At 42.9% G+C, this 12,312-nt stretch overlaps 1 pseudogene; it reads right to left on the bottom strand.

Moving 5' to 3' along the window:
- Positions 1 to 6,851: 6,851 nt before the first annotated feature.
- On the bottom strand, positions 6,852 to 9,190 carry LOC100609053 (lithostathine-1-beta-like; annotated as a pseudogene).
- Positions 9,191 to 12,312: the final 3,122 nt, after the last annotated feature.

The following is a 12,312-nucleotide window of genomic DNA, read 5'->3' as shown; positions in this document are numbered from 1 at the left end:
AACTACTTTACATAAAGCCTGTTTATATATTTTAACTTTCATAATCCTATTAACCTTTATATTTTTATATTCTAGGATCCAGGAACTTCTTTTCTCCATCCCCAGACCATTTTACTTTTTTTCTGTGGAAAAGGATTTGGGTTCAGAGACTTAGGCTCTTTAATGCTGGGGGGCTAGGAGGGGCTCCTTTTGGTCCACTCAACCTTCAGTCGTGTTGTATGAAGACCTTTGTTTTAATCCTACTAATTTCCATTTTATTCTTTCCATTTTTTAATAATCATCTAAAGATTTTCACCCTGCTGCCTGAGTCCCATGTCTCTCCCGTTTCTTTTTCCTCTCAGTTTCATCACTATCAATGTTTTCTTCATTCACCTTGTTTCTTAATATTTGTTTAAAAATGTCTACCTTTCTGGGATGTGTCCATTCACTCTCCCTCCTGCCTTCCCCCATTCTCTTGTTTATAAACTTAGTGTTTTTATTAACATCTGTGAGACCCATGAAAGGAAGCTCAGGCAGCAAATTTGATAAGGCTTCTTGAACTGATATTTAATTCTGCAGGAGTAAAGTCACATGAGGTTCCCATGTAGAAGGGGTCACCTTAACCACAGCGTTTACTCTGACCTAAGTAATGGGCATACTCAGTGGCGAATATCCTTGTCATCATAAAGCCAGGCCTATGCGGCTTTCATAGAAAGCATATCAACTGCTTTTTCTAAAGTGCTTTACTTGGCATTTACAGGGAGAGCTGGACTGCTCCTTTCCTCAGGATAAACAGATCTCACAATGGCTTTCATCCAGTCCACCAGGCTGGCGGTTCCCTCAGGATTTACCTCCTGTGTGTCTGGATCATTTATACCCATTTGCAATTGTTCAATAGTGAGTTGTGGGTCCTGCATTAACCCAAACATGCTGTTTCACTCTGCAGCATTTGAAACCAAAGATACTGCTCCTAAATTAGTTACTCTCAGAATCCATTTATTTAAGTTTTCTAAAAAAGCTAATGATGCTGATCTGCAACAGGAAAAAATTCTTTCACACTATATCCTCTTGTTCCAATAGTTACTGGTTGTTCCTTCTCTCATATTGACTATCTTTTTGGTAACCACTGGTCTGAGGTACTTTCTTTTGTCCTGGAATAATCTTCCCTTTTGTGGGTAGCTTTGAGGTTAGTGGCATGACCTCAGACAGGCCCACATCAAAACTTGCTCCAGCCTTAAGTTCAAACCCAGCACTCTCTTTTACTTTCATTTTAACTATTATATATTACAATAACCAAGGGATTGAATATTTTACTTTTTGCTTATTAGTTTTCATTTTCTTATGCGTCCAGTGAATCAACTCCCTGGAAATGCAAGGTATTAGAATGTGAGAGTGCTTGCTGTTGTGCCTTCAAAATGCCATTTTCCATTTCAATCAACCCTGCTACTTGGGGATTATATGGCATGTGAAATCTCCAGTCTATATCTTTTTCATGTGCTCCATCTTGGACATCATATCCAGTAAAACGCATGTCTCCATTGTTATCAATGCATAGAGGGTATCCATACATGTCAGTGAATTTTTCCAAGCCCTTAATGATGGTTGTTTGGTTTGCCATTTTTCTAGAGAAGGCTGCAACAATCTCTTGGCAGTATGTGCACATGTTAGTGCATGCTTTTGTTCCAGGATGCCTGACAGGTGTCTGATGTAGTCTATCTGCCAGGTTCTTACAAGAGCAGCTGTCCTATGTGTGTATGTGTATATATTCACCTTGTTTCTGTCCAGGTGTTTGTGGGACATGGCAGGGGCAGTTCATTACTGTCACCACTAAATCTGCATAGTAGAGGGGCAATCTTGTTCCCTTTGCTATTTGTCAGCACACTCCTGCAATGTGATGCCCACTGTGTTTATGGACCAATCAGCTAGTTCGGGTAATTGAAAGGGAGCTGGTGTTCTAATTTTTGCTAGAGTGTCGGCTTCCATGTTTCCAGGAGGTGAATCTGACTGTTGTTGAAACATCATACACAATTAAGCTTGCAGTGAGTTCTTGCAGCCTTTCCCAAACGTCTTTCCACATAGCAGCTCCCGATAAGACTTTCAAAGCACGTGTCAGTCATCTTGGGCCCTTTGGGCAAGCCAATTGTAAGACCTTTAAATACTGCCCAATTATATGTACAGAGAACTATAGGCAGTGGCTCATGGGTACAAACCAACCATGCACCACAGAGTTCTTCCCACTGCTTTGCTACATTCCTATCTCAAACCAGATAGTATCTGTCCGTGGTTGTACAGCTACTGCCATCCATATACAAGGGTTAGCTCTTGTCCATTGGAGCACCACACATTTTCAGGAATGGGGGCTGTGCCTTTGTGCACTATTGGAGGCATCTCCTGTGGAGGCTCCTCAATAAGGGCAGCACTGGTCCCATCGATAGCACTGGCCCCATATATAGCACTGGCTCTAAGATAGCATGCAGTTCATTCCCAAGGGACTCATGGAGAAGGCACTATGTTGTTGCAGGGATACATGCCACTTTTGTAAAGTGGAGGCTTAGAGAATAGCTGATACAGGCCTGGGACACAACTCTTCTACCCAACTGATCCCCTCAGGCCTTATGTTCGCATTCAAAGACGTTGGCACCTTGGGAAGAGATGACCTAAGGCTTGTGCCTGAGCCACTAATATTTTAGCCTTCTCAAATGCGTCTTCTTGTTCTTTATCCCAGCAACAACTAGATCCCTTCTTCACTAGTCAGTATAGAGCATGAAAACACTGCGCTAAAAGTGGAATGAAAGCCTGCCAATATTCCAAAAGACCTAGGGAACTTTGCAACTGTTTAACTGCTTTAGGCATGGCAAACTGTATTTTATGAATGATTGTCCCTGGGATAAGGCATGTCTTACCCAACCAAGTGCCCCTAGGAACTGCTCAGCCAATCGTGGTCCTTGTATCATTTGTGAATTGATGGCCCATCCTCTGGATTGGAGAAGAGTGCACAATGCATGGAGGTGCTGCTGTAGCAATAGAGAGTCTTCAGAAGTTGGCATAATATCATTGTTATAATGAAACTGTTTAACAGCAGGTGGCAGTGAACACAAAGTTAAATCTCTAGCAATCATTCCATGACAAATAGTGGGGCCGTGGAAAAAACTCTGGGGCAACACTTGGAATGTCCATCGTTTGCTGTTCCAAGTAAAGGCAAATTGGTTCCCTGAGTCAGGGTGCAAAGCGCTATTTTGGTATTATTTGCTCTATCACTTAGATTATGTTAGGTATAGTGATGTGTATCTCTAGAACCATCTTATTTAGTTCCTGGTAGTCTACTCTCATGTTCCAGGTGCCATCAGGTTTTCTTACTGGCCGTACAGGACTCTAGAAAGGACTGTGGAATGGCCATATAACATTAACTTTGACCAGCTCCTGCATGGTGCCTGTCATTTCTTTTATCTTACAAGAAAGATGGTATTGTTTCACATTAATAAACACAGTGGAGGAGGAAGGTGTACCCCTTCCCATTTTGCTTCCCCTCTTAAAATAGCTTTTACCACCCAAACTCATGGGCTAAGTCCCTCACAGACATTTGTAAAGTACATTCTAAATGGACATCCTTACTGAAGATGTTTTATGGAATAAATGAGATACAAACATATAATAAGTGGGGGTACTCTGTCCAATACAAATGAGGAAAGGAGTTTGTTTCACTCAAATTGTTCGCCCCCCTTAACCATCCACAGCTGCTCACTTACCAGGATGTCTCTTTGGGTTTCCATGAATTATGGTGCATTTTTCACCTATGTCCACTAAGGCTAAGCCTTTCTGCTTGTTTTTTGGACTTCAATAGATTGTGAGATCCACGTGGGGCCTGTTTGCCTCCTATTGCTGGCAGGTGGAGGCAACAGTCTCTAGGCTGGGGAGGAGTCGCCCCTGGAATGCAGAGATTGGGGTTCTTTTATGTGAAGTTTCCTCGTCTACTCTCTATTATGGTGGGGCACTAGGAAGTAGTCTAACATGTTGATCAGGTGCCAGGTTTTTCCAAAGGCCCACTAATACGGCATTGTGTTTCTGATCTATTTTTTGTCTTCTCCAGCTGAGATCAGATCATACCATATCTGCTTCCTGGTAATCCTAACTAGGCCATTCATTCCTCCCTTTTTTAGTCTGGCAGACTTGGCTTCTTCTTCTCCACCCCCTCCCCCACCTTTTTTTTTTTTTTTTAGCAAACAGACAGACCTTATCTCTTTCCTTTTCATTTTTTCCAAGATTAGCTACAGCTTCCTCATGTAATATATATCTTGTCCCACAAGAGGGCTTAAGAGGCATAGGAAAGAACCATAGCAATTCCAGGGGTGGTGGGGACGGGGCAGCTTGCAACAACTTATTATTATTATATATATATATATTTTTGCCTATGGTAAACACGGCCTTATTTGGTCCTGCAAATTGCTGGGCATAGATGGCCTGAGCGTGACCAACTCCTTTAAATTGGTCCTTGTTTCCTCCAGAGTTCACCTTACCAGAGTTTGACCCGGAAAGTCCCCTTCATTTGGCCAAGCCTCTGTCACAGCCAGGATAATCTGGTCTATAAGACTGTGCTTGCTCTCAGCAGTTCCAGCACTATGCAACGCTGTCTCAAAGCAGATAGGGTGGTTACAGTACTCATTGTATCAGCTTCACTTTCTGCTAAGGAAATGCCATTCACGCTAGGTTTTCTTCGCTGCATCATCCGTGTGGCTCAGCTTTCTATTGGCTGCTCTTTGAAAGTTTTTGCTATGTTCAATAATTCTGCCAAGGTGTAATTTTGGACATTGAAGTTTTCCTGAAAAGGTTGTCCATTACCACCTGGCTGCAGGCGTTGGGCTTTTGTTTTCTTTTGCATGAGAGGTCTTGCTCTCAAAAAGGAAGGATAATTCTCCTCCTCCTCCTGAGGTATGTCTTCATCTCACTCACTAATTGGTTCCCAAGGACAACAAGTCTTAGCATTCCAGTCCAATTTAGGAAGAACAGCTTGCACTTTTGGCCAACACAGCTCTCTCCCACCTAACCATATAATGCAGCAGGCTAGGGGTTCCAGGTGAGTATCCTGAGTTTTGAGCTTAGCTGCCAGACTAGATGCAAACATGGATGCGGAGGTCCACATATCCTTTTCTAATGGTAATTCTTCCTCTAGTCTTAGTACCTTCATCTTAGCTGCTAACTACACTTCTGTGGCCATTCCCACAATCCGTAACAGTGGCCAACCCTCTGTCTCAGCCACCTGGTGAACTTCCTTACCCCAGTGAGCTGTAAGATGTTCTACTAACAAGCATTCTAGACCCTCCAGCATTTTCAGGGCATCTCTGTACTCACATGATGGTCCACAGGCATCTAGCAAGTAGCCAACACCACCCCACATAGATGAGGGGGGCCTGCCAGGATTTCCTCCACATATGTTTCCTGCCTTTTGCCCATACTTTGGTTCCTGGACCCCTATTGACTGACTCCCCAGTTGTTTCATAAATGACCATGTATGCAAAGCAACCACCAAACACGAAAGGAGCCAAGAAACTAAAGAATGAGGCAGAGCAGTCCAGTTTGTCAGTAAAGGGTGATTTGCTGGGGAACATACAGACAGAAGTGTGGTCTTGGTGGCCACATACAGGGAGATTTCCACACTGTTACTCCCTGGCCCCAGGGCTTATGTACCTCAGGGAAAGAGTGCACGTGCTCTATACAGACAATTAGAGGCAACCCTTCCAAACAGACAAGAATGCTAGGTTCACTATAGCCTATCATTTGTGCAAAGACCTCAAGATTGTTTTTATCTAAAGGCAAGATTTCTAGTAAGTATATGTTCTTACCCTAAGGACAGTAAATAATGTAGGAATCAGGAAGCATTCCCACGACTGGGGCTAATCAAAAGTCAACATGGCAGATTAGCACCCAAGATGGAGTCACTTTCATCTCCACAGTGTCTGTGAATCTAAGTCAATTTATTCATAGCTCATAAATAGATTTTGTTGTTGTTGTAATTCAGATTGACAATATGTGCCTTTTGATTGCATTGTTTTATTAAATCCCGGGTAATAGTATTACTGATGCTGTTGGTGTTACGGGCCGAATGGTGTTCCCACAAAATTAATTCATTAAAGTCCTAACATCAGTACTTCAGAATCTGACTGTATATGAAGATAGGATTATTAAATAACTATGCCTGAGTATTTTATTAATCTAATTTATTATTCATTTAGCCGTTCATTCCAGGAGCGCCATTTAACCAACATTGCTGGCCACCAAGCCTCTAGTCATTCCAACACCAATGCATTCAACACTGTAGACCTGACAATTCTCAAATTAACACTTCAGTCATAGCTTCAACTTGTATAACAAAGCACAGATGTGCCTTCCTCAGGCCACAGGTATGTGAACCTCTTTAGAGTACCAAACACTCCAGTCACTTGTAAATCAACAGTAATAATTTCTCTGACACTGGGTCCATGGAAATACGTGGGTGGTGAGTGAAATCCTTATCTTCTTAACATTGTCATAAGCAAGGCCACCATATGTTCATAAACCCTTGAGTCCAACATGCATGATATGTGGACAAAGTTTTTAAAAGTGAATGGGCCGAAGCAACCTCTAGAGTGCTACAATCACTGCCATCCCAACTACCCAGGCATTAGGTGGGGAAATAGCAGGCACAGAAGACAGCACTATGGGGGAAACATGTTTATTTTTATTGTTTAGGGCTCCAGAAATTGAGGTAGGTAAAGATACTAAAGATCAGTCATGCAAATTTAGCAGAGGAGAGATGGTCCAGATTGATATGGAGAGAGATGGTCCAGTTTAATTCTTTTACTCCATAGTAACTGGTAGACCAATTCTAGACGTCCATTTTACAATTGCCTCCAGTATTTGAACTTGCAAACAAAGGAGAACTTCTCCTTACAAGAATCATCCTTCCATTTCTTGAATCCTATAAGACAATGAGAAGATTCAGACTGAGGGGGTCAGAGTGTATTACCCTCCTGGCTGCAGGACTCAGCAAAAATAAAGAGGAAACACTCCTCTATTTCCTGAATGAGGAGCTCACCCTTCCTCTATCCCAGTCCCCGGTCGATCCTCAGAGATAAATAGGAGAGGATGGCAATAAGTGTGTGGATTCTGTGCCTCTCACCTGAGCTTGAAGTCAGGCTAGCACAGTAGGCAGTATTGGCACAGCTTGGGGATCCAATGTCCCAGGATTTGTAGGAGACCAGGGACCCACTGCTCCAGTGATAATGGCAGTTCTAGATGGGGAAGGGCCAGAATAGGGGCAGACGTGACTCAGAAAGAGATAGAAACACCTGGTTTGTGTTCGCACTCAGAAACAGGTCAAGACATAAGACAAGAATAAACCTGCCTTTTTCTCTAAGTGTCATATTATTTCCTCCACATTTTCTCTAAGCTTCTTCTTTCCTGGAATGTTCACCTACCTCTCTGTGTCCTGCCAAACGATAAGTGTTCTAAATTTGCCACAGGGAACCATGAAACCTCATTATTGAAACTAGTTCCTGGTTTTTCTTTCCTGAGGCCCCAAAAGTTCATATCCAGCATAGCATTAGATGGCCATTAGTTGTTGATATATTATTTAGTATACCTTGCGGTTCCCGATTGCCAGCAGTAGATTCTCCTCCTCTATAATCTTTTTCTATATGGTCTACAAAAGGCTCTTCTATAACAGAGATGATAACACAATAGATAAGAGGTACATAATAGATACATAAAGATGTTACCCTAGAAGTAGAGAGAATGAGTTTATCTGTGAATGCCTGAAACACACAGGAAATTCAGCTTTAAGCTTATCTCTAAGAACCTATGGAGAACCTTGATATCCTTTACATTATATGATTTATAGAGAGGTTGCTTTTATCATAATATAGTAAAAACTGATGCTTGAGGTGCCAGATGTCGGACCCTCTGGAACCTGATAATCAGGAGGTAGAAGATGCAGCAGACTGACCCGGTGGGGGTCATGGAGGCCAATCCAGACATTGCTATCCTTGGTGCCACTCTCTTTAATCAGCGAAGCCACAAAGGCACCCTCAGCCTGGGTGAGCACAGACACCAGGTTACCTGAATTCATGTTCTGGAAGTAGAGCTGTTGGAGAAGAAAATGGAGCACTCAGTGAAGGAGGAAAGTGTGGGAGACATATTGAGCCCTCCCAGAGGATGTAACAGAAAAAGGACAGCACAGAAATGTCCCTGATGATGCTGTCACTGACCACCAGCATCTCTGTGCTGAATTATGGGATGAAGTAGATTGGAAAGTTTTAGGCTGATGATTGGATAGGGAGGGGATTAGTCTCATCTCATATCAGCCACTGAACACACTGGAGAGTGGCAGCTTCCCCTTCCTTCGTGAGCCTCCCTTCCCACACTGCTCTCCTCACTCACATCTGCATCAACCCAGGTCTCATGGTCTTCATTAAAGTAGTAGCGGTAGGAGCCTTAGGCACTGGTGCCTTCTGGGCAGCTGATCTGGGCCTTGGGCAACTCAGCATGGGCCTCCTGTCCTTGGAAAAGAGAGACAATTAAGAAAGACCCTCAGGGCAAGGTAAAGGCTAAAATATGAGGTAGGAGCTTCTGAGGATTCTTTATAGGAATAGAAGGATCCTACAGGTCACGAAGCGATTGGTCACTTCTGCCCTTCTGCATCTTACCTATAGGCTCTCAAGATGTCTTTGCTCAAGACAAGAGCACACAATGAATAGGCTCATGAAAAGTGTCCCCATTGTCCCTTTTACTTATGGCTTTTTCTTCCTTGAAGGACTGAGGCTTCTTTCTCAAGCCTGTCCAGTTTCTCTACACACAAGCTCCCCATTCCACTAATGACTGTCTACATACAGACATCCTCAACACCCCCCATCATGAGTAGCATTAATATGATAAACCAATGCCAACTGCAGTGGTCACTGATAAAGGATCATGCTAAGTTCCATCTCTAACTCCCTAGTGAGGTGAGGATGTTTTTGAATGGGATGAGATCAGCAATAAATATCACTGAACAACACAAAACAACCCCTGAACTTGACTCTGCTTTTTCTCAAGTGAACTCATATGCATGAGGATAGAGTGAGGGCTTCAGGGCTGGGGTTGTGGGAGGTATGTGTGGGGGAAAAAAAATCTCACCTTGGCTCAGAGACAGGAACATCAGGCAGGAGATCAGCATGAAGCATGAGTTGGTTTGAGCCATGCTGAGCAGCAGTGAATCTCTTGCTTAAGGAGCAAATCAGCAATCTCTATAGGAAAACACAGGGAAGAGGGTTTGAGAGAATGAGAGCAGAGCACCTATTACCTTCCTTATTTCCTCCTCTGAATTCCTGACAGCAGGAAGGTCCTCTGAGATATCTACATTCCCATATATTTCTCTTGAGAATCTGGAAACTATACAGGCTCAGTAACCCAAAATAACTTTGGCTTCTACTGAGGCTTCGTTACTGCTGACACCTCTTGGACGGATGATGCTGTATCTTCCCCAAGATTTTAGATTACAGCCCTTGTGAAAGGTGCCCTTCTCCTGTAATGCCCACTTACCTGTTGGCTGAATCTGAGGTGGCTTTTCAGGCTAGGTAATGGTAGAGATGTATAACAGGATCTGAGAGAAGAGCCACAGTATTTAAGCCGGGGTGGAGCAAGGAGTGAGAGACAGCGGTTCTACAGAGGGCATTGACAGTAAGAGATTCTGGCATCAAGAGGAGCTCTTCCTGGCATATCCTGGGAACGGCCACAGATGAAGTCCCTTCCCCTAAACTGGAAACCTTTCCAAGTTCAAGGCAGACCTTGCCCTTGCTCAGCAGAAACCAGATGTCCTATCCTGTAGCCCTGAAGATCCAGCAAGCAGCTGAGACCTTCCAGGAATCTTGGCAGCTGTTATGCAGGCTAGGCCAGCAGTAGTAGAGGCAGAGAGAGTGAGAACCTGGAGTAGGGCCGTCTTTGAGACACAGGGAGAAGGGAGCTGCTGAATGGTTATGGAGCATCCCTGTTTGGAGCAGTGGGACAAATAGAGTTTAAAATATTGGTAACTTAATTGACTTATCCAATACTGTACTATGGAAGAAAGCGGAGCTAAAACTCAATTCTTCTTTTTTTCTCCTTTTTAGTCTAATATACTGTTGTTGTTGTTGTTGTTTGTTTGTTTTGGTCTCTGAGCACCCTCCACTTGCAGGTTCTGTCAGTCCATGTATGGTCAGTCCTTCTGCACTGTCCATTTCCTGACAAGACCACTGCCTGCATCACCCTGTTATAACCTTTATGTACTTCTCAAACCACTCATGCATTTCAATTTGGACTGTCCCACAGTAGCTGAAAAGCCTATGCTTTTCTTCCTCTGTTGAGCACACTTTTAAAATGATCAAGATCACTCTCTATCTTTTGCAAAAGGAGCTCCAGGTTCTTTCTGAGAATCTCCCTTACTGGATTTGCTGGCTTGCCTTCTGATCCTACCATCCAGTAGGATTTCCTATTGGCTCTTTTCAACATTGGCATTTTCTCTATTTAGCCAATTAAAGAACACAATAGGGCCAGACCTAAGAATTTTCCTTCACGTTGTCTCCTTAGCATAGATTAAAATAGCCTTATAATACACCAGAAGATAGGTTAAGATCTGTTCATTAAAATTTTAGAGGTACCAGGTCTTTGATCTTTGGAGAAGGTAATTATAACTCACAAGAGGATTCCAGACTAATCCCCATTTATGTTTTTCCCCTGTAAAGTCAGTTTATTAGTTTAACTTGGCTGTGTGACAAACTTTCACTCTCATTCAGGTTATTGACTGAATTCAGTTCCTTGTAGTTGTAGAGTTGTAGCACTGAGGTTCCCACTTCCTTGCTGGCTATCAGCTTAGGTGCCAGTCTCAGCTAGATTCCTTGGCACAAGAACCCCTCCATCTTCTAAGCTAGCACCAGGACAGTGAATTCTTTTTGGCCTTTGAATTTCTTGACTTCCCCTTATGCTGCCAGTCAGAGAAAATTATCTGCTTTCAAATGGCTCATGTGATTAGACTGGGCCCCTCCAGGAATCTCCCAAAACCTCCTTTCTTATTGATACAAGGTCAATGAATTAGTAACCTTCATTGTATCTTCAAGAATCCCTTTTGCCATATAATATAACATAGTTGTGGTTTTTCAATCTCATCCTATTTACAGGTTCTGCTCACATTCATAGGGCACACATTATATAACATCAAGGGTCATGGGGGTCATAATTCTGCATAGCACAGCATGGCAAATAATTCATGCTCCTCTGCGATGAACCTCACTCAAACTTGTATAAGGGGAACAATTACTCTATTTCCCACAAAAAATCAAAAGAAATGATACCTAAGACTTCATACCTAAGACATTTCCTCTGGGCTTTCATGTTCATGCCCTTTCAGCTAATGTCCCCCTCCTCCAACTAATCCCCACTTGCATAATACTTCATCCCCTGACGATTTATCTTCATATCTTTTGAGTAAATTCAAATTACTCAATTTATGACTGCTAATCCTCAGGAACAGTCCCTCTATCCTTGATGGTGGCTGAAGTACCCTTGCTAAAACCCCATAAAACATTTCACCTTCCTGCCCCAAGTCAGAATGGCCCTTGGGACTCTTCTTAGGCCAAGAACATTTTCTTTGCTTTTTTTGTTTTTTTTTTTTTTGAGACGGAGTTTTGCTCTGTCGCCCAGGCTGGAGTGCTCACTGCAAGCTCCGCCTCCCGGGTTCACTCCATTCTTCTGCCTCAGCCTCCCGAGTAGCTGGGACGACAGGCACCTGCCACCACGCCCGGCTAATTTTTTGTGTTTTTAGTAGAGACGGGGTTTCACCGTGTTAGTCAGGATGGTCTCGATCTCCTGATCTCGTGATCCACCCGCCTCGGCCTCCCGAAGTGCTGGGATTACAGGCGTGAGTCACCGCGCCCAGCCAGAACATTTTCAAATAAAGTCTTATGCTACTGACGCTTTGTCCAATTTTCCTCCAGTGTTTGGTAGGCTATCCCATCTAGGTTTGTGTAAGTACAGTCTTTGATGTTCACGTGAAAATGAAATCACCTAAGGATGCGTTTTTTAGAACATATCCCCATAGTTAAATAACCTATAATTGTATTCTCTGGCACTTTATACTCAAAATGTTCAAAGATTCCAACTATTAAATGGTCAGCATTTTAAAAGTTGTTACGAAGATGGCTTTAGAAATATAGATAAATTCTTAAAGAAACAAACAAAAATCCTAAAATTTATTTTCGTAAGTGTCGTTGAGGATAGGCTAATAAAAACTCTGACTGTATAACCCCAAATTTTAGTAGTGCTCTGGTTGATTTTCTTCCACACTTATTT

The sequence above is a fragment of the Pan troglodytes genome, chromosome 12 (genome assembly GCF_028858775.2).
Source record: "Pan troglodytes isolate AG18354 chromosome 12, NHGRI_mPanTro3-v2.0_pri, whole genome shotgun sequence".
NCBI lineage: Eukaryota > Metazoa > Chordata > Mammalia > Primates > Hominidae > Pan > Pan troglodytes.
The sequence above is the reverse complement of the archived record's forward strand: the minus strand, read 5'-3'. Positions and strand labels throughout refer to the sequence as shown.